General features: G+C 38.7%; 1 long non-coding RNA gene across 1 annotated transcript; it reads left to right on the top strand.

Moving 5' to 3' along the window:
• Positions 1–8,632: 8,632 nt before the first annotated feature.
• LOC139939739 (uncharacterized) lies at positions 8,633–19,842 on the top strand. Its single transcript, XR_011786347.1, has 4 exons — positions 8,633–8,806; positions 16,266–16,482; positions 17,493–17,539; positions 18,325–19,842. It is a non-coding gene; the product is annotated as an uncharacterized lncRNA (long non-coding RNA).
• The last annotated feature ends 137 nt before the right edge of the window (positions 19,843–19,979 follow it).

Raw genomic sequence — 19,979 nt, 5'->3', positions numbered from 1 at the left:
GCAATATCGACAATTAATTAGCAGAAGTCCTAAATTCGGAGCCTAAGATTCTGCAGCAGTTACTGAGATACGAAAGATGAACAAAACAAGTAAAAGTTTGGGCCGAGTCCGAATTTTCGGCAGTGGTTACGGCCAGAACACGGAAAAGTCCAAATCTTTAACGTTGCGTTGCAGCCGACGGGCACGAAGTTAAAATCTTGAAAATCCTTTGAGGACACCGATGATGTCAGTGGGGGTCTGTCTGTCCGTCATCAGGACTTACAACCAATCTGCGATTAACAAAACACCTGTTCCTTAAAGACCTATGGATTTCTTTAAAAATAAACGAGGTTTTCAAATCTTAAAGAGTCCCTCCTAAAGGATATACTGTTTGGATTATCTGGGATTTGAGGCATTGCATATGGGGAGGTAAATCAATATGTATGTTTGGTTTGCGGTAACACCATGTGTATTCAATTGTTTTCTTGGAATAATGGAGTAAGCGTGACAGATAATACTGTTATTTGTATAAGCGGGAATATGATATTCTAAGTCCAATATGTCCTAGGGCTTCATCATGCAATATTTTCCAGGAACGTTTAATTTTTAGAGCTTGAATTCAAAATTGATCGTAAGACAAGTGTTTTGTCTGATCCCACTTCTGCAACCAAAGTAAACTTTTACACAATAAACCTCGTTTTAAACTCATTGATCCACTGCAACTAGCTATGTATGTAGTTTCAACAATGGAGTTCAATGTTTTAGCTCGATAATCGGTTCAATTAATACATATTCGATATGTCAATGATATTATTTGATAAATCAATGTGAATGAATTGATTATGTATTAACGTCATAATGCGTTCCACAAGCTACCGATTGGCCTCGTACCATAACTGTACCATAGGGTAAAACACACACATATCTTACTTCATGCACCCGGTGAAATCAGCTGGTCAATTGTCACATCCATTTCAAATTTTACACCCGCCATTAGTCTACCCCCCGCAAGACTGTCGTACATCCTCCACCATGCACGTCAGCGCGTAATTGGCACGGAAGCAACCAGGGCCATCGCCTCGATCTACGGCGGGGGGACGCGGCCCCGCTCAGGGGGTGTCGACGGACGGGGTTCTCGGTATACCGTCTGCCCCGTATCCGGACTTGATGACCCTCTTTACCTAATGTTATGATTTACGCTCATAGCTTCACCGGAACAAGAAATGAAATAAAAGTATTGCAGAAGATAAGTGCCCGTTATCACATTACGTGTTAACAGAACATTAGGGTTGAGTCGATATAGGCATTGGTAAAAGGAATGTATAAGGTAGTCGCCATGCTTAATGAACATACCGATCAGGCTAAACGAAAAAGTCATTTATATCATTATCTCATAAAACATAGGTGGCAGCTGTGTAAGAAAGGTACAAATGATACTTCTGTCGTTAGTCTATGTTACATGAAGGGGAAGCATTTTGGAGCAAGTTCGGATGAACGACTAAACTTGAGTACACCGACTAGACCAACCAGAAACCATAGAGCACAGGTAGATTAACTTAATCGAACCATGTTTTTGAGAGTCGATATTGTCAATTCGAGAGCTACGTCAGAGTATCTGGTCAGTCTAGTGCGTTTAATCGCTGACCCAAACTTGCTCATTCTACAGATGTACATCTTGCTTGAATATTGGAGAGGGTGAGCGTGTCTACTTGTACTACCAGTTGAAACCGAGGACTTTAACAAAATGGATCCGGGTTTTTAACACAGCGAGGACTTTTCCTCGCTTCGCTTTCGTGCACAAAACCTATACGATGAGGTCGCTACAAACAACAACTCAGTCCAAAACATTGAACACAGAGAAGTCCTCGGTCAGTGTGTATTTATACTCTTGTGCAAGTAAACCAATCATTGTGTGATTTACACTGATAAGCTCTATGAGTTTGTAAAACAAATAAACACATAAAGAGTTGAAACCAATGGTTCTTTTCAGAACCACCCAAACTCATTAGAGATAGCCTTTAAATGGTGTTAACTTTTCCATATCGTATTTCCACCATGCCAAGTTTCAAATCTTACATAAGAAAATGTTAAATAAATAAACAAATAAATAAATAAACACAAATTGACATACATTTGTTTCTATTTAGACATGTATTTCATGTCAACACATCAATACAATCTGTGATAACATTGTTCAGTAAAACATAAGAAAACTTGCTCTACAGTAATTGAACAATAAATAAATAGTGATTAACAGGGAAAAAGGAGAAGCAACTGCTTTTTGTTCTCCCATTTTCATGAAGTGTGCCGCTTTAAAGGCAGTGGACACTATTGGTAATTACTAAGAATAATTATTAGCATAAAACCTCACTTGATGGGAGAAATCGGTAGTATAAAACACTGTGAGAAACGGCTCCCTCTGAAGTGGAGTAGTTTTCGAGAAAGAAGTAATTTTCCGCGAGTTTGATTTCGAGACCTCAGATTTAAAATTTGAGGTCTCGAAAGTAAGCATCTGAAAGCACACAACTCCGTCTGACAAGGTTGTTTTTTTCTTTCATTATTATCTCGCAACTTAGTGACAGTTTGAGCTTAAATTTTCACAGGTTTGTTTTTTTATGCATATGTGGAGATACAGTAAGTGAGAAGATTGACAATTATAACCATTAGTGTCCGCAACCTTTAATAAAATATTGTTGTAATAGTCCCTCATGTTTGAAACCGACAACGTGATTCCAGCCAGTCATAGTAACCTTGTTTATCTACACTGACCGAGCACGTCTATCTTCAGAGCCAGAAACAACCCTTTGAGTCCGCAATGCTCCATTTACTTAGCAAGACCAATAGAGCACACTCGTAACCAGGTCGAGTTGACCCATCAGACCCTCTCGACACTGTACGGAGTCAAACGAGAGTGCACCAACCTATATGTGCCCTTAAACCATAAAGAAATTTAAAGGCACTGGACACTATTGGTAATTAGTCAAAATAATTGTTAGCATAAAAACTTATTTGGTAACTAGCAAAGGGTAAGGGTTGATGTTATAAAACATTGTGAGAAACGGCTCCCTCTGAAGGTGTGTAGTTTTCGAGAAAGAGGTTAGTTTCTCACTCAAATAATATTAAAAGACTTGAAGTCTTTTTTCGAAAGCACATAAATTTGTACAACACAGGTGATTTTTTTTCTCTTTATTCTCCTCGATGACCATTTGAGTCCAAATTGTTACAGTTTTGTTATTCATGGTTATTCTATGCATAATGTTGGGATCCACCAAGTGAGAAATACTGCAGGGTCTTTGGAAGTTACCAAAGGTGTCCACATTGCCTTTAAAGTGGCAATGCACGTTGGCTAGTCAACTATAGCACGTGCTACGAACTTATAGGTCATGCCAAACTATCAGCCCGTTGAGCTCGACGCACGTTTAAGGTTATTTCCACACAGAATATGCTTGGATACACCAAGTAAGAATACTAGTCTTTGACAATTATTACCAAAGGTGTCCAGTGCCTTGAAATCGGCCCATAGAAGTTATAGATGAAGCTCTCTAAAACTTTGTGTCTGTTTCCCTGTCGTTTAGATCTTGACGTAACACTCCACAATCCATGCCATTATTTCAAAATCAATATCCATCCGCTATCTCGATCGTCCGTTTTAGAGCATGCGTATCACCATCACACTTTGATTGGTTCAAAGTATCACATGTCAATCTTTGACCCCAGTAGTGATGTAACATAACGCGTTCATTATTCTTTTGTTTCTCATGATGTGTTTCGTTCTCGTTCTATTTTCTCCTCCTACACTTAAAATCCCTCGCGTCGCCACTTTTATTTAAAGCGGACACTCTAGACGAGCCGCAATGAAACATTGCCTACGTCGTCGCGGCAGTTTAAATTCCATCCACCTGAAATAGCCGTCTGCTGAGTGATAAGAAAGCTTTCGTGTCAATCTCAACATCTCATCGTCAAGCGCGATTTTTTCATTAGAAGAGAGCGTTAACATGTTGACAAATATGGGCCAAATCTGCTGAAATCGAAGAGCAATTTCTCAGGGAATTAAACAGTGATCCGACTGCTCACTTATCAGCAGTGATATCGACGGACGAAACGTTCTTCCTTAAAGGTACTTGACACATTTTGGTAATTGTCAATGGCCAGTATTCTCACTTGGTGTATCCCAACGTATTATTAGAATAAGACATCTGTGAATATTTGAACTAATATTGGTCATCAAAGTTGCAGAATAATAATGAAAGAAACACACCCTTGTTGCACAAATTTATGTGCTTTCAGATAGATGCATTATAATGAAAGGCTGAAGTTGTTTAATATTTGAGTGAGAAATTACTTCTTTCTCAAAGACTACGTTACTTCAGAAGGAACCGTTTCTAACAATGTTTTATACTATCTATCACTAGCTCTCCATTGCTCGTTACCAAGTAAGTTGTTATGCTAACGATTGTTTTGAGTGAGCCTATAGTGACCAATAATGACCAGTACCTTTAATGCATTCAAAGTTGATATCCTTAAAAAGTAGCAACAATACACCACCGTATAAAAAGCCTCTTGGACGACAAATGGTTTGGGAACATCGCAAGATTTCAGCTGGGTCAATCTGACAAGAACATTATATACTTATTATGTGGCCTTGATTGTGTTTCTGAAGGACCTCATTCACAAAAAACATTTTACTCCCAAAGAATATCCATTATAAACGGAGACTAAATCAATAGTAGGTGACAGAATATCGTAGCAATTTTGTGTTCTTATATTTAGATGAAATTTTATAATAATAAACTGCACGGGAATGGGTAAATGTTTCGAATGATTTTAGGTTGAACAAAGAAATGAACAAACGACCTCACGAGACTAAGTGCCGGTGCTCTACCAATGTACGGTTTGTGGCTACATTTAGGTCCGGGCGACATTTAGGTACGGGTTTGGGGCTACATCTAGGTCAGGTGACATTGCGGGCTCGGGCTACATTTAGGGGCAGTACCAACTGAGCTATCTATAGCCCTAATATTGGCGGTCTCCCTATTTTGTCAACACCTTTGTTCCGGGTGCCAGTGAGAAGCCATGCAACCGTTAACTGCCGTGCGGATGGGGAGCCAGGAATTACACCCAAACTTATTGTTCAAATGTCTCAGTCTTGGTGGACCTAAATCGCTGTACACATCCAAGTGTAGCCGTCAAATAAAAATTACAAACAGTTTGAGCAAAATGTCCCCCGCACTAAACCCTCCCAATGTCTTTAGTAACAGTTGATTTAACTCCCTATCCAAGCGGCATCATAAAAGCTCCAGGCATTTACATCAGTTATTGGGAACTTCGAAATCCATGCCACTCAATGAGCGAGGCAAAGATATCTCATTAACAGCTTAGCCGATAATATATATATATATATAGCGTTTCGGTCAGTGTCAGTGCGGGCTGTTAAAAAAGGGAACATTTCGCTTTTTTGTGCATTTAATGTCAAAGAACCCCAATCGGGCACTTTGTGAAATCAAAGAGTTAGGACTAGTCCAAACTTTAATATTTTTTTTTAAGTTATAGCTATAGTCCTCTGTTAGGACGAGTAACTCGAGATAAGACCAGTCTCAACACTTTGTGAAATCCACCCTGGACACGTTAGGCAATAGCTTAAGACCGGCATTCTCATTTCGTGTATCCAACCACAATGTATCAAATAACAAATCTGTGAAAATTTTGACTAAATTGTTCATCGAAATTGCAAGAAAATAATGAAAGAAAAAAAATTGTTGCACAAATTTGTGTGATTTCAGATGCCTGAGAAAAGTTTGAACCCAAATGTTCACAGATTTCTTTTTAGGCAAAATGTTCGGATACAACCAAGTATCTGGGCCCAATTTCATGGCTCTGCTTACCGTAAGCACAGAATCGGCGCTTGCGGAAGCAGGGAATTCTGTGCTTACGTCAAGCGTATTTCACGGGTTAGCGGCGAATTTTGGATTCTGCGCGTGCGTACTTCACGTTACTAGGCAATCTACGCTTACAAGGCTAGCGCAGAAATTCGGCGCTTGCACGTAAGCGGGGAATCGCGATCGTAAGCGCAGAATTCGGCGGTAAGCAGAGCCATGAAATTGGGCCCTGGTCTTTGACAATTACCAAAACGTGTCCAATGCCTTCAACAAATAAAATTGTTGCGGGTTGTTTTAAGTGAAGGCCGTCCGTAATTGTGCCAACTATAATTGGAAAACTTGTGGTTTATGTGAAAAGACATAATCAATATTTGCATAAGACGGCAGATACGATTCCCTGTGGATTACTGCTCTTTGCAAACGAAGCTATTTATTCCATTCAATTATGTCGACCTCACACCCTCAATACGGTTATTACCAAAAGGTGTCATAGCGAGATCTGTGAAACTGGATTAATTATTTAAATTGCGCAAATTATTTGGTTTTTCGCGCTTATTGTGCATGGATAGCTTTATTGTCAAAGCCATTGGACACTTTCGGTAAACAGTATTATCCAAGGCCCACACTTCGTTTATCACAACTTATGTATAAAATTTATGCTCAATCGGTCATCGGAGTCGGGAGAAAATAACGGGGAAACCCACCCTTGTTTCCGCACGTTTCGCCGGGTCATGACATGTGTTAAAATAAATCCGTAATTCTCGATATCGAGAATTGATAATTGTTTAAATTTGTTCTCAAAAAGTAAAGCATTTCATGGAATAATATTTCAAGACAAGTCTTTCACCATTTCCTTCTGTAAACCCTGTAAGTTATTTGTAAATCTGTGAACTTTTATTTATTTTTTTCTGTTCCGAAAGTGTCCAATGGTTTTAAGTCAGTGTTAAATTCACTCCTAGTCTTTGTCTGGTGTGGATAAAGAGATGGATTTAGGCAACTTACTTGATACACCGGAACAATTCGTTGCACGTAGACTAAAAGCCTTGAGACTTGCTAAAAAAGGAGAATTGTTAATTTTCCATTAAAAAAACATGGACCATCACAAGCCCAGCAGCCGATTTTACAAAACGCTAGGTTTATTCCTCTCTCCTTGATATACCGGAACGATGCGTTGCATGTAGACTAAAAGCCTTGAGACTTGCTAAGAAAGGAGAATTCTTAATTTTTCCATTAAAAAAACATGGTCAAGCCCAGCAGCCGGTTTCACGAAACGCCAGGGTCAATCTTCTCTCGAGCTTGCTCTATAGGATGAGTAACTTGTCCTAACTAATAGGATGGTTTCAATGCGTCCTAAGATTAAAGGCAGTGGACACTATTGGTAATTACTCAAAATAAATATAAGCATAAAACCTTACTTGGTAACGAGTAACGGGGAGAGGTTGATGGTATAAAACATTGTGAGAAACGGCTCCCTCTGAAGTGGAGTAGTTTTCGAGAAAGAAGTAATTTTCCACGAATTCGATTTCGAGACCTCAAGTTTAGAATTTGAGGTCTCGAAATCAAGCATCTGAATGCACACAACTTCGTGTGATAAGGGTGTTTTTTCTTTCATAGTTATCTCGCAACTCCGACGACCAATCGAGCTCAAATTTTCACAGGTTTGTTATTTTATGCCTATGTTGGTCTTTGTCAATTACCAATAGTGTCCACTGGCTTTAATTCTAAGTTAGTAAAAAGCGTCCACTTTACAGCTTTCACAATAATTCACCATAAGTTGCATCTATTGACTCCGTAGTTTCTGTCATTGCCTTTCACATAATATGTGGACTCCGGTTCGATTCCCGGACCGGGGCCTTGCATGTGATGATACCCCCTACCTGACTGCGTGGGTTTTCCCTATAGAAGGATGTCCTACTCCAACGTCCAAAAGTAAAAAGTTCTGCATTGTCTTTCCCACAAAAATTTTAGTGTGATGTTTCCATGAGGATGCTTTGCCGACGATAAATAATTCAAATTCAGATTCTGATATTGTTACTATGCATAAAAAAAAAAACAATATTTACCATCACACAAGCATGGATGTATCCACCAACGGACTAGAAAGACAATGCATGTCCACCTGCTCCAACAGCATAGTCAATTAGTAACAATTGAAGATATTTTGTATTTCACCTGTCATCATAAACAACTATCAACGGAGGTGTTTTGATTCCCTGTTCAAAGGAATCGATTTATAGTGGTGTTGTTTTTATTTTGTACAAGTTATTATCTTGGTGATCATGACCTGACACTTGTAGAAAACTGCTTAGAATTAATGACGTATTGAAACAAATCGTTCAGTCACCCATATTACTCATTTTGTCCGCATAACCGCACTCATCACGAGCCATATGGCGGACAACTCTTTTTAGAGTGAAAGACGGGTGTTTTCAACTCTGTTGAGTACCGAACTATCAGTTTGTGTGCGACGCATGTATTAGCATCAAAGATTGGGTTGAATCATGTCAACATCCAAGAAGTGTTTCCAAGTCTGAACACAGTCTTCATGGCATCCTCCTCTGGAGTTTTCTTAAAGTTTGCATATCTCCATCTATAATCATGAGGGTGTAGACGCCCCTCCGTTTTGGAGCGGATTTGCCAGTGGTGAAGAAACACTCCATTTTAGCATACTTCCGCATTCCTAATGGCCACCAACACCCCCCTTCGGGCAATAATCGACGCACCCAATTTGATAAATGCCGCGTCGGAGCGTGTTGCGCACACACACTTGTCTTTTAAAAAGTCGTAGTGAACGTAACTCTGAAGATTTCTTACCGTGTGTTTGGAGAGGAGCAGTCATAACTGTTGGAGGGTTTACAACAAATTTTGAAAGCTTTTTTGGACAACGGCGTAACCAGAAGAAAGGGAATACCTGGAGAGAGGTTTTTTAGACAGGAAAACGAGTGTGTCAGGTATGTGATTGAAAATCGTTTATATTGTGTGCTATAATTATCTCATTCCAAACATATTGTTTCTTTATATGGCTCTATTGTCGGGGCATGCTTAGGCGGTGAACACTATTTGTAGTCACTCAAAATAATTCTTAGGATACAAACTTACTTTTTAACGATCGATGAAGAGCTGTTGTTAGTGTCAAAGTTGTATAACGGCTACCTTTGAAGTACGTAGTTTTTAGAAAGGAGTAATTTCTCGTTGGAATATTTTAATTTTATTTCGAGACATCAGAATTAGATTCTTAGGTTTCGAAATCAAGCTTCTGAAAGCACACAACTTATACGACAAGGGCGTTTTTCTTCCATTATTCTCTCACAACTTACGATCGGTTTAATACTATGGGGGGAAACCCCTTTATTATAACCATTGTCAGAGACATTGTGTACTTTCCGCTATTGTACGAAGTCCACGTTTATTTACGGACATCCGTGTGTATTGGGACTTTCACAGACCGGATTGTGGCAAAGAATATTAATTTTGGTTTTGCCCTTACACCGTGGTTTGTAAGCACTGTAGACTCTGCTCATTTCTTTCCCGAGCTCTATGAAAAAATCACAGGCGTATGGCGGTGGGATTCGAACCAACTTTGCAAAGGTCATGAGTTCGAATCCCACCCAAAGAAAGTCTTCAAAGCCCGAAACATTTCTCAGGCATCTGAAAGCACACAATTTGTGCAACAAGGGTGTTTTTCGTTCATTATTTTCTTGCAACTTCGATGACCGATTGAGCCCAAATGTTCACAGATTTGTTATTTGTGCATTATGTTGGGATCGACAAGTGGGAATAATTGTCTTCTGCCAACATTAATGTGTCCAGTGCCTTTAAGGGCGAACGTTAGCTTTAAGCGAATTTCAAAGTCACGCACTTTAATAAAGTAATACATAGTCACACGTACCCTCCTGGTGAAATTCAACAATGAAAACAAGCACAAACAACCCAAAGTTTACCAAGTATTTGTTTTTGTTGAAAGCCCTTCGTCCACCCTTACGTCGAGTCAACACGATGCTATGCAAAACAATATAAATCTTGTTGAGTGATGGCATAAAACATTTATAGGTGAATAAGTACAATCTGCTTTTCTCAAAACTGAACAGTCAAAAAAAGGTACAACAAACAATTTTGACACTATGAAATTGTTCAATCTACTAGACAGGGGGACGAAAAGCAGAGAGTTGAAAAAAGCACCGAGAGCGACGTTCTATTTTTTCTTTTTTTAAACAAATTATTTAGAAATCTGAAAAGCAGATGTCCACCTTCCGACCTCCATACATAGGCCTAAAGCTTGGATTAGATTAAAGGCAGTGGACACTACTGGTAATAACTCAAAAATAATTGTTAGCATAAAAACATACTTGGTAACAAGCAATGAAGAGCTGTTGATGGTATAACTTAAACATTGTGAGAAACGGCTCCCTCTGAAGTAACGTAGTTTTCGAGAAAGAAGTAATTTTCCACGAATTTGATTTCGAGACCTCAGAATTAGATTTTGAGCTCCCGAAATCAAGCATCTGAAAGCACATAATTTTGTGTGACAAGAGTGTTTTTTCTTCCATTATTATCTCGCAACTTCGACGACCAATCGAGCTCAAATTTCCACAGGTTTGTTTTTGTGTGTAATATGTTGAGATACACCAAGTGGGAAGACTGGTCTTTGACAATAATTACCAAGCGTGTCCAGTGTCTTTAAGTGTGATGTGTAACACTAATTAGAAAATGACTTACAAATTTTCAAGTAGGATATAATTCTTACTCCCCTGAATCATTTATGAAACCCGAAATCCTCATCTGATTCCCCAAACACTCTCGTAGAACTCCGAATAACCGGTCTGTTTTTGACTTCACAAACTGATACTATAGTCGGGCAGGTATGCGTTGACTCTCGTTCAAGGTTAGAAATAAATCACACTTGACCCTATGAACTTCACTTCATACAAGTTCACTCAGGGACCTAGATTTACAGGGACTGCATGGCATACCTTTCTGACACTAAAATATCTCTCTTTGTTGATGACAAAATTGGAAAGAAATGTTGACGTCATTTGGTTTATATGAACGTCACTTAACTGATCAAACTTCACAGCCGCAAGTTTAAGCAACTTGGAACCAATTTTGAAAGCTACATCGATTTGAAATGCTGGAAGGCAGTCTGAAAGGGGCCCGTCTGTTCATAAAATAAAAAAAAAACATGTACTAATACTAAATATAGAATCATTGATAAAGGTTATCAACTTTCGAGTGGAACGAAATTAATGGAACCAAGGAACACAACATGTCACCATTTGTGTGCAATGTAAATATCATTTCGCGCTTTTAAGGTCATTTGGGAGACATGCAGTTAGTTTGGATATTTATATGATCCAATTTTTCGATAGTAATGAGTAAACTGTGAGATGTCTATTCTATCAGGAATCAATACACAGGCACCTTGGCCTATTATTGTTTGGATTGTGTAATTACATTCACAAATTTTAAAGAAATGCTGTTTTGGATTCGGAGAATATATACGACTGCGACTGTTGCTGGGGGTTCCAGTGTTTGCTGGTGGCACTAACCCTAACGTTAGACCGCTTACAATGGAATCCCCCCCCCCACCCCATTTAGACCACAGACCATTCACTTGGCGAATCCCAACATATGCATAACATATCTGTGAACATTTTGGGGTCATCGAAGTTGCAAGAAATTTATGAAAGAAAAAACACCCTTATTGCATGAGTTTGTATGTTGTCATATGCCTGCACGAGAAAAGCTTCAGACCCAAAGTCTTTCTCAGATTCAAGTATATGAGTGAGAAATTACTTCTTTCTCAAAAACTACGTTACTTCAGAGGGAGTCGTTTCTCTCAATGGGTTATACTATCAATACCTCCCCGTTGCTCGTTTACCAAGTATGTTCTATGCTAAAATATATATTTGAAGTAATTACCTATAGTGTGCAGTGCCTTTTTAAAGGCATAACAAATCCTTAAACCGTGATTTTTCGATTCCGTATTCCGGGTGATCGAAATCAATATTAGCGCGTTCAATTTGGCGCCAACTAATGATTTAATGAAGTGCATTTTAACGGTTGTTAGGCGAATATAGCTTCAGCTAACAGATTTGTAACCAAAAACGTGTGTGTCAGTGTTTAAGAAGAGGGACCAGGCCTATCTTTCTAAATATTAATATTTTTTTGTATTTGGGAAGTAATGCATACGATATCACTGAAGATTGTTGTATCAGTAGGCTACGTCGACAATATCTCATAAAATAATGAACGTATTCTAAGAAATTCAGAAGTCAATTGCTGATCATGTTTGCATACAGTACAGTTTGAATCCCGTCAGAGTGTTACCGAGCAGTGAAGCATTTCTTCTTCAGAGATGGTCGTCCACGGTGTGACAGGAGATTCTGGTGTGTCCCCCCTTCCATATTCCCTCTTGAAAATGTCTATAATTAAAACCAACCTGTGTGGATATAAAACGTATGTTTTTACCGATCTTGGGGGGCTGTACACTCGCTCGGAAATCTGGATGTGCACATTTGAACCGTGATTTATGGTCCATTAAAACCCACTCTCTTTACTTGTTTTGCATACCTGGGAATCTCTCAGGTACAGGTTAACCGTGAACTTTCTAGGCCTTTGTTTTCAAGTTTAAGACGCTCCTTTATGTTATTACCAAAATTCTGTACCAATACAAATCGACAAAAATGCAAGTACATGTACACAATGTACAAGTACATGTGTTAAAGTTAAAATTATTAAAGAGGGGCGTCAAGGTTAAATTTAAGTTATGTGGTTCACTCATTTCCCAATAGAGTCTTTATAAATAAAAGATGGAAAACAACTGAGAGGTCTCTAAGCTCACGTTTAAGTTTAAAGTGCCACTGTGTTTGATACCCTTTAAGGTGTATTGTGTCAACATTCTTAAACATTCAATGACGTCACATTTCAAAAATGGTTTGTGCCTTTTTGTACGGAAAATGTTATTAAATATTTGTAATTTGGATGGTGTTTAGTCAAACTAGCATTGGATTGGACCTATGTGGCACAACTAATTGCCTTGGATGTTCGTTGACGTCACCTTAAAATTCTTGCTATATGAAAGGTTACTATACAAATTTCCACCCTATTATGTTCTATGATGATGTAAAACTCATGTACGATTAAAAACTTATTTCACGCACAATTTAAGCGGACAGCCACTGCAGCACCATTAGTGGGATTTATGCAGGCTGTCATCCAATGAGTAATAATTAACACCAAAACTTAAAGGAACACGTTGCCTTGGATCGGACGAGTTGGTCTATAAAAAGCGTTTAAAACCGTTTGTTATGAAATGTATTTGGTTAGAAATATGTTGTAAAAGTATAATATAATGAACCACACAAGTATCACTAAAAATTGCACGGTTTTCTTTTTACGTCGCGAACTATCATGGTCGGCCATTTATGGGAGTCAAAATTTTGACTCCCATAAATGGCCGACCGTGTTATTGGACGAGATAAAAAGAAAACCACGCAATTTCGAGGCATATTTGTGTAGATCATTGTATTCTACTTTTACATCATCTTTCTAACCATGCATTTTATAACAAACGGTCACAACGGCGCTTTTCAAAGACCAACTCGACCGATCCAAGACAACGTGTTCCTTTAATGGCACAAAGCACAAACCTCTTAAAGACAGTGGACACTACTGGTAATTGTCAAAGACCAGTCTTCTCACTTGGTGTATCTCATCATGTGCATGAAATAACAAACCTGTGAACATTTTAGCTCAATCGGTAATCGAAGTTGCGAGATAATAATAAAAGAAGAAACACCCTTGTCGCACGAAGTTGTGTGCTATGCTTGATTTCGAGACCTCAAATTCTAAATCTGAGGTCTTGAAATCAAATTCGTGGAAAATACTTCTTTCTCGAAAACTACGTTACTTCATGCAGAGGGAGCCGTTTCTCACAACGTTCTATACTATCAACAGCTTCCCATTATACTCGTATACCAAGTAAGGTTTTATGTTAATAATTATTTTGAGTAATTACCAATAGTGTCCACTGCCTTTAAGTACAAACCACTTAAAGTTCGAGTTTATGGTGCGTGGCGGAGAAAAAATCAATGCTATAGTCAAGTATAGATTTTAAGTCGAGTACCAATCCTGCCGAGTACTAGGTTTGCCGAAGGTACTCGATCGCGAGTACCTGGACAATCCAGTGTACAGTTTCCGTAATGCGTTTTCAGCACTTCTTGCTGTCTATAGTATTCACTAACGTCACATTTGAGCTACATCCGGGGATTATTACGTTGCGGCCATTTTGATCATGACGTCATCAGAAATCTTGGTATTTACCCGCGTCTTGGTTCCGCCATTCATTGCATTGCTAATTGCTACTATTACCGGTCTGTTATCAGTTCCGTTCTTTGTGAATAATGATTACTTGTAAAGCAATGCCAGAACCTGTAACGCTGGGATGAACATAATTAACACACTCGTATTAATTAATTTGCACTTAAAAACTTACATATGGTTGTATTCTTGCGTATAGATCTAATTAATGCGGTATGTAAAGGGCACTGGATACCTTTGGTAATTGTCAAATCGTATTCTCACTTGTTGTATCCTAACATATGCATACAACAAAAATGTGGAAATTTTGACTCAATTGGTCATGGAAGTTGCAAGCGAATAGAATAAGAACGGGTAAAAAAACACCCTTGTTTCGCAAGCTTGATTGCTTTCAGATGCCTAGTGAAAGGCTTCAGACCTGAAGTCTTTTAATATTATTTGAGTGAGAAATTACCTCTTTCTCAAAACATATTGTGCTACTTCGGATAGAACCATTCCTCGCATCAACAGCTCTCCATTGCTCATTACAAAGTAAGTTTTTATGGAACGCTAACAATTAATTTGAGTAATTACCATTAGCGTCCAGTGCCTTTAATACCACGTACTCATATCGGGAATAATAATAACAATAATCCGCAGAGCCCCGTATCGCTTCGGGTATCATTCTTCGAAGGGCACTCCATAGACCTTGAAACACTCAACATTTGCCTCTTTCAAGAAAAGACGATGTTCAGGTGTATTTTTGGACACACTTGAAGATTTATCGTGCCCTTGGACACTTCATCGACGTCTCTTGAGAACTAAAATGCCAATACAATCATGGGGAAACGCAGAGTTGCTGGGTTTAAAGAGCTCTAGTCGCTAGTCCCTTGCTTTAGGGTTGTCCTTGTGCTGTTTGTTTTGACGTGGTTCAGCGATTCGGGTTCGGAAATAACCGGGAAGATGTGACCCAAATAAAAGATTGCAGTGTTTGTTCTTCGTGTGAATCGATGAGGAACGTCGGGATTTTCGTTAGCCAAGTTTAAAGGCACTTGACACTTTTGGTGACTACTCAAAATATTATTGTAAGCATACAAACTTAATTGGTAACTGGAGAGCTGTTGGTATAGTATAAAACATTTTGCGAAACGGTAAAGTAGCGTAGTTTTAGAGAAAGAAGTAATTTCTCACCCAAACAATAATATACTTCAGGCCTAAAGCCTTTTGTATGCATTTGAAAGCACACAAATTTGTGCAACAAGAGTGTTTTTTTCTTGCATTATTCTTTTAGCACAGTTAATGACCAATTGAGTCAAATTTTCACAGATTTGTTATTGTATGCATTATGTTGGGATACCAAGTGAGAATACTTTTATCAAAGTATGGGCTTGGTTGCAGCTTTTAAAATATCCACTTCGACGATCTTCGGCATGGTGATGCGAAAATACTGATCATAAATTCATCGGAAATATTCAATTTTATAAATCAACAATTAAAGTCACATGGAAGTGGTATTTTTTCAAGATAAAGCTTTTGTCACTAATATATGTGTTTTGATGAGTGGAATGTGAATAAACAGTTAACTAAGGTTTTAAAAAATCAGTTCTTATGTTACTTACAAATTTAAGAGTAGACCCCGACCCGAGAGGGCGCTGTTCGTGACGTCAATCGAGGCAGATTTTGCCTGTAATGCGTAGAGTAAACACAATTGCAAAGTACATGTACGGACCAAGTCGTGAGTTTGTACGTTTCAAAAAAAGATTTTTTTGTTTTTTCCGGCAATGCCGACCAGGTGTATTGCTGCTGAATGCAGAAAAACACTTTTTGAAACGTACCAACTCACGACTTGGACGTACATGTACTTTGCACGTGTGTTTACTATACGCATTGCAGGCAAAGTCTGCCTCGATTGACGGGGTAGGCGGAGTCAGCCCCCAAACAACTTTATATATTTTTTAAACATATAAATCGTGACAAACAATTACTAAAAAAATTGTTTTATTGTTCGTAAGCATATACTCTTATGTTTGAAAGAAAAAAAAAAATATATTTCCAGGTGACTTTAATTTTAGTAAAGCTATTGCAATGTATTTTTTTATTTTTATTATTCAGCATCACCAAGTCACAAAATGAACTCAAAGGCTTTCCTCTTCCTCGCGATTGTCGTGACGATGACGTGTTCATTCTCGGAGGCAGGCAACTACTGGCAGACGAGAGGTAGACCGGGTGGCTCCAACTTCCGATCGAACTTCAGGAAAAGACTGGTCCCCGTTTCTCGGCTGATCAGACCGGAGGTTTTGGAGAAAATAATGGAGGAATGGGACAATGGGTGAGCACAGTCTTCCAACACGAAATCTGGACCTAATTTCATAAAGCTGCTTATCACAAAAATTTTCTGTAGCATGAAATTGTTGCCTCAATAAAAACGGGATTACCAACCAAATTTCCACGTGATTTTCAGGATAAGCAAACAACAGCTGAATACCAGTAACAAGCAATATGCAACAAATGGACATTTGGTTGGTAATCCTGTTTACATCAAGGAAGAAATTTCATGCTAAGCAAATTTTTGTGCTTAGCAGCTCTATAAAAGCCTGTAAGCACATAAACTTGCTCAGCACAGAGAAATGTTGCTTAACAGAAACAGGTTATAAAGCCAAAATTACATTAGGTTTACATTGTTCCGACTGGTGATCCACTCATTTTTCGCTTGCTAAGCAATATTTTCAGTTTGGTTACGTTACGAAGTGTCCCGAAGCTACGAAGTGTCTGACATCCCACTACTGTACAATTGAGTGGTTGAAATAATGTGATTTAAAGACACTGGACACTATTGGTAATTGTCAAAGACCAGTCTTCTCACTTGGTGTATCTCAACATATGCATAAAATAACACACCTGTGAAAATTTCAGCTCAGTCGGTCATCGAAGTTGCGAGATAATAATGAAAGAAAAAAACACCCTTGTCACAAGAAGTTGTGTGCGTTTAGATGGTTGATTTCGAGACCTCAAGTTCTAAAATCTGAGGTCTCGAAGTCAAATTCCTGGAAAATTAGTTCTTTCTCGAAAACTGTGTCACTTCATCAGAGGGAGCCGTTTCTCACAATGTTTTATACCACCAACCTCGCCCCATTACTCGTCACCAAGTAAGGTTTTATGTTAATAATTATTTTGAGAAATTACCAATAGTTTCCACTGCCTTTAAAGCCTCCTCGCTATTAATTTATGACTTCACTCAATGAACTTGCTGGAGTTGCTGATTGATAAAAGTTAATTCTGACGTTCATTTTTCTGAACCTTTCACTGAATTTGTTTTCTTCTTCTGTAAATCTCTTGCAGCAACACCGACTTTGACATCTATTAAATCTTCGCCTTCTGTTACAAAAGTAAGTCCATGTATAAAACTTTCAATTGATAACTTTGTTTCAGTCTGTAGATTGAATAGAAAGTGCTTGAAACGAACCTTGCTCATGGTATCCTCGTTAAAATGACACACATTGATACGTTTTGTACTTCATTGTGTCTTGTCACACATGGCAACTTTTGCATGCAACTTGGAGGCAACGAACTGAAGTGCATGCTACAGGACCACTGGTTGTAGCACAATAGTATTTTTTTCAAACAATGTTTCCCAAATAATTATGAGAACATTCAAATGTAAATGCATTCTCTACTTGGAGATTGCCTGGAACTGGTTGCCTAAAAATTGCCTGGTGTGACATTGTCATTATCATTAGTATTGGGGTTTTGTTTATCTAATTAATACCAAAACATCATAGCCATATTGAATGTTGATTCAGAATTGCAATCCGGGTGCGTTTTGGCGGCTGTAACCAATTGTTTCTGACGTCATAACCTTAACGGTAACTGAGCTCACAACTTGGTTATCGTTCAGTCTGAACAGCAGAACCAATGACCAACAACCGAAACAGTTTTTGGTTGGGGTCGCCAAAACGCACTCCAGGTAGTGGTATGCATTCAGTTGAAACCGAGAATTTTTGAAAACGGGGTCCGGATGTTTTGAAGGAGCGAGAAGCAAAATCAGAAAAAGGGCTCTGGTGGGGGGGGGGCAGGTGAGGAGGTCCAGTCATTACGTTTCGAGCATTTATCATCACTCCTGACGAATAATACAGTAACTGTAATTAATTTTGATCCATTTTTTGTGCTGCAGAATTTGAGACGTCATTCCTTTTGTGCCACCTTTTCAAACATTTGAGACGCCCTTACTAAGAAGATCTCCGGAGCCTTGTGACTTCTCCCAACCAACCGCAAGAGGGCAGCATTCCACTGACTCGCAGTACCCCATCCATACATAGCCTTGCGAATCCCCGTCAAGGGCATGCGAAGAAGTTTGACATTCCTGCACCCGAACTAGTATAGGTCCGGCCAGTAACTATGTACAAAAGTGTACCACATCACTTTGAACTTTTTGACTGCAATTAATTACAATAATGACGACGAATTGTTAGCCGTTCGCAGGACTATAAGAGGCCAAAGTATTTTTGATCTTTCTTTTTTGGGGGGGTTGAGAAAAACCTTGTTGTCCCCATTTTCTTCTCTTCCACTTTTATTCGTGTCCTCACTTCCTTCTGCTTGTAGGTAAATTTTGTTGTGGATTGTTATGGCACACTATTTAAACCATCAGCACTTGGTATTATTTCCAGCATTTTAAGAAGTATAGACTATAAGCCTATTATATATTTTATTTAAAGAGTTGTATATTTATTGTAACAGTTGGTATAATAATAAAATGCTTAAATTTTAATTGTATCGTTTCATGCTATAAAGTCTGACCTTTCTTATATCAATCCATTTTAATGTTAACTATAACGGTGTTTAAATTAGGCTCTTCATGGCCTTTTTATTTTCGTTGCATGCAGTGTAGCACCTTTATTGCCATTTATCTTCCAGTACGCGCTAATCCACCAATCAGAAGCTCGAACTACTAGCATGCCTTGCTCGATCATAACCCCTGGAAGTGGTAAATTTAAATGATCGAGCAAGGCATGCTGGGAAAAAAAAATGGCGCGGTGAGATCGATCACCCCTGGGAACGAGGTTGATCCTGGTTGGACTCGAACCCACGACAACAATCAAAGCTTACTGAGTATGTTGTTATTTGCATGATTGTCCACGCAATCACTCTCAAAAGAGTGGAGAACCACGCATTTTGTCCCTACACCACTCCTGCAAAGAGCTGTGATGGCGGACAACTCTTAAAAGAGTGAAGGACGGGTATTTTCAACACGATTGAGAGTGAAGTTCGTTCCAATTTCACCCAAAAATACTGACACCGATTGATTTTCACCCTCAAAAGAGCAAAACATGACACCACTCGGACAAGGAATTACATTTTTCAATCTTTTAATTAAGAGAGAATGAATCATGACTTTTCAATGGGAGACTTTGGGACGCTAGGTGGCAGCAGACTTCCCAGGTAAATTCCAGTGTTACGTAGTTCTGAGCATGCGCACATTACTGAGAACAATGGATTTTACCTGGTAAGTCTGCTGCCACCTAGCGTCCCAAAAGTCCCCTATTCACTTGGTGTATTGTTTAATAGTATTGTTTGTTCTTTACCTTTATTCTGAATTCCATGTTATTGTCATTGATCAGTAATCTCGATATCCAGAACTTCTGGTTGTTTGATCATGGTTCGATCGTGTACATTAAACCACAGTATTATTTATTCATCACTAAAAAAGGTGTATTTTTGTCCTGTTGTTTCCATAACTTTCAGAGTGGTATCATTACTAACAGAAGAGCCAATCTCACATAACTTTCATTTTTGTGGTCAGAATACTGATTGTTTTTACCATGGAGAATT

The sequence above is a fragment of the Asterias amurensis genome, chromosome 7, assembly GCF_032118995.1.
Source record: "Asterias amurensis chromosome 7, ASM3211899v1".
Classification (NCBI taxonomy): domain Eukaryota; kingdom Metazoa; phylum Echinodermata; class Asteroidea; order Forcipulatida; family Asteriidae; genus Asterias; species Asterias amurensis.
The sequence above is the reverse complement of the archived record's forward strand: the minus strand, read 5'-3'. Positions and strand labels throughout refer to the sequence as shown.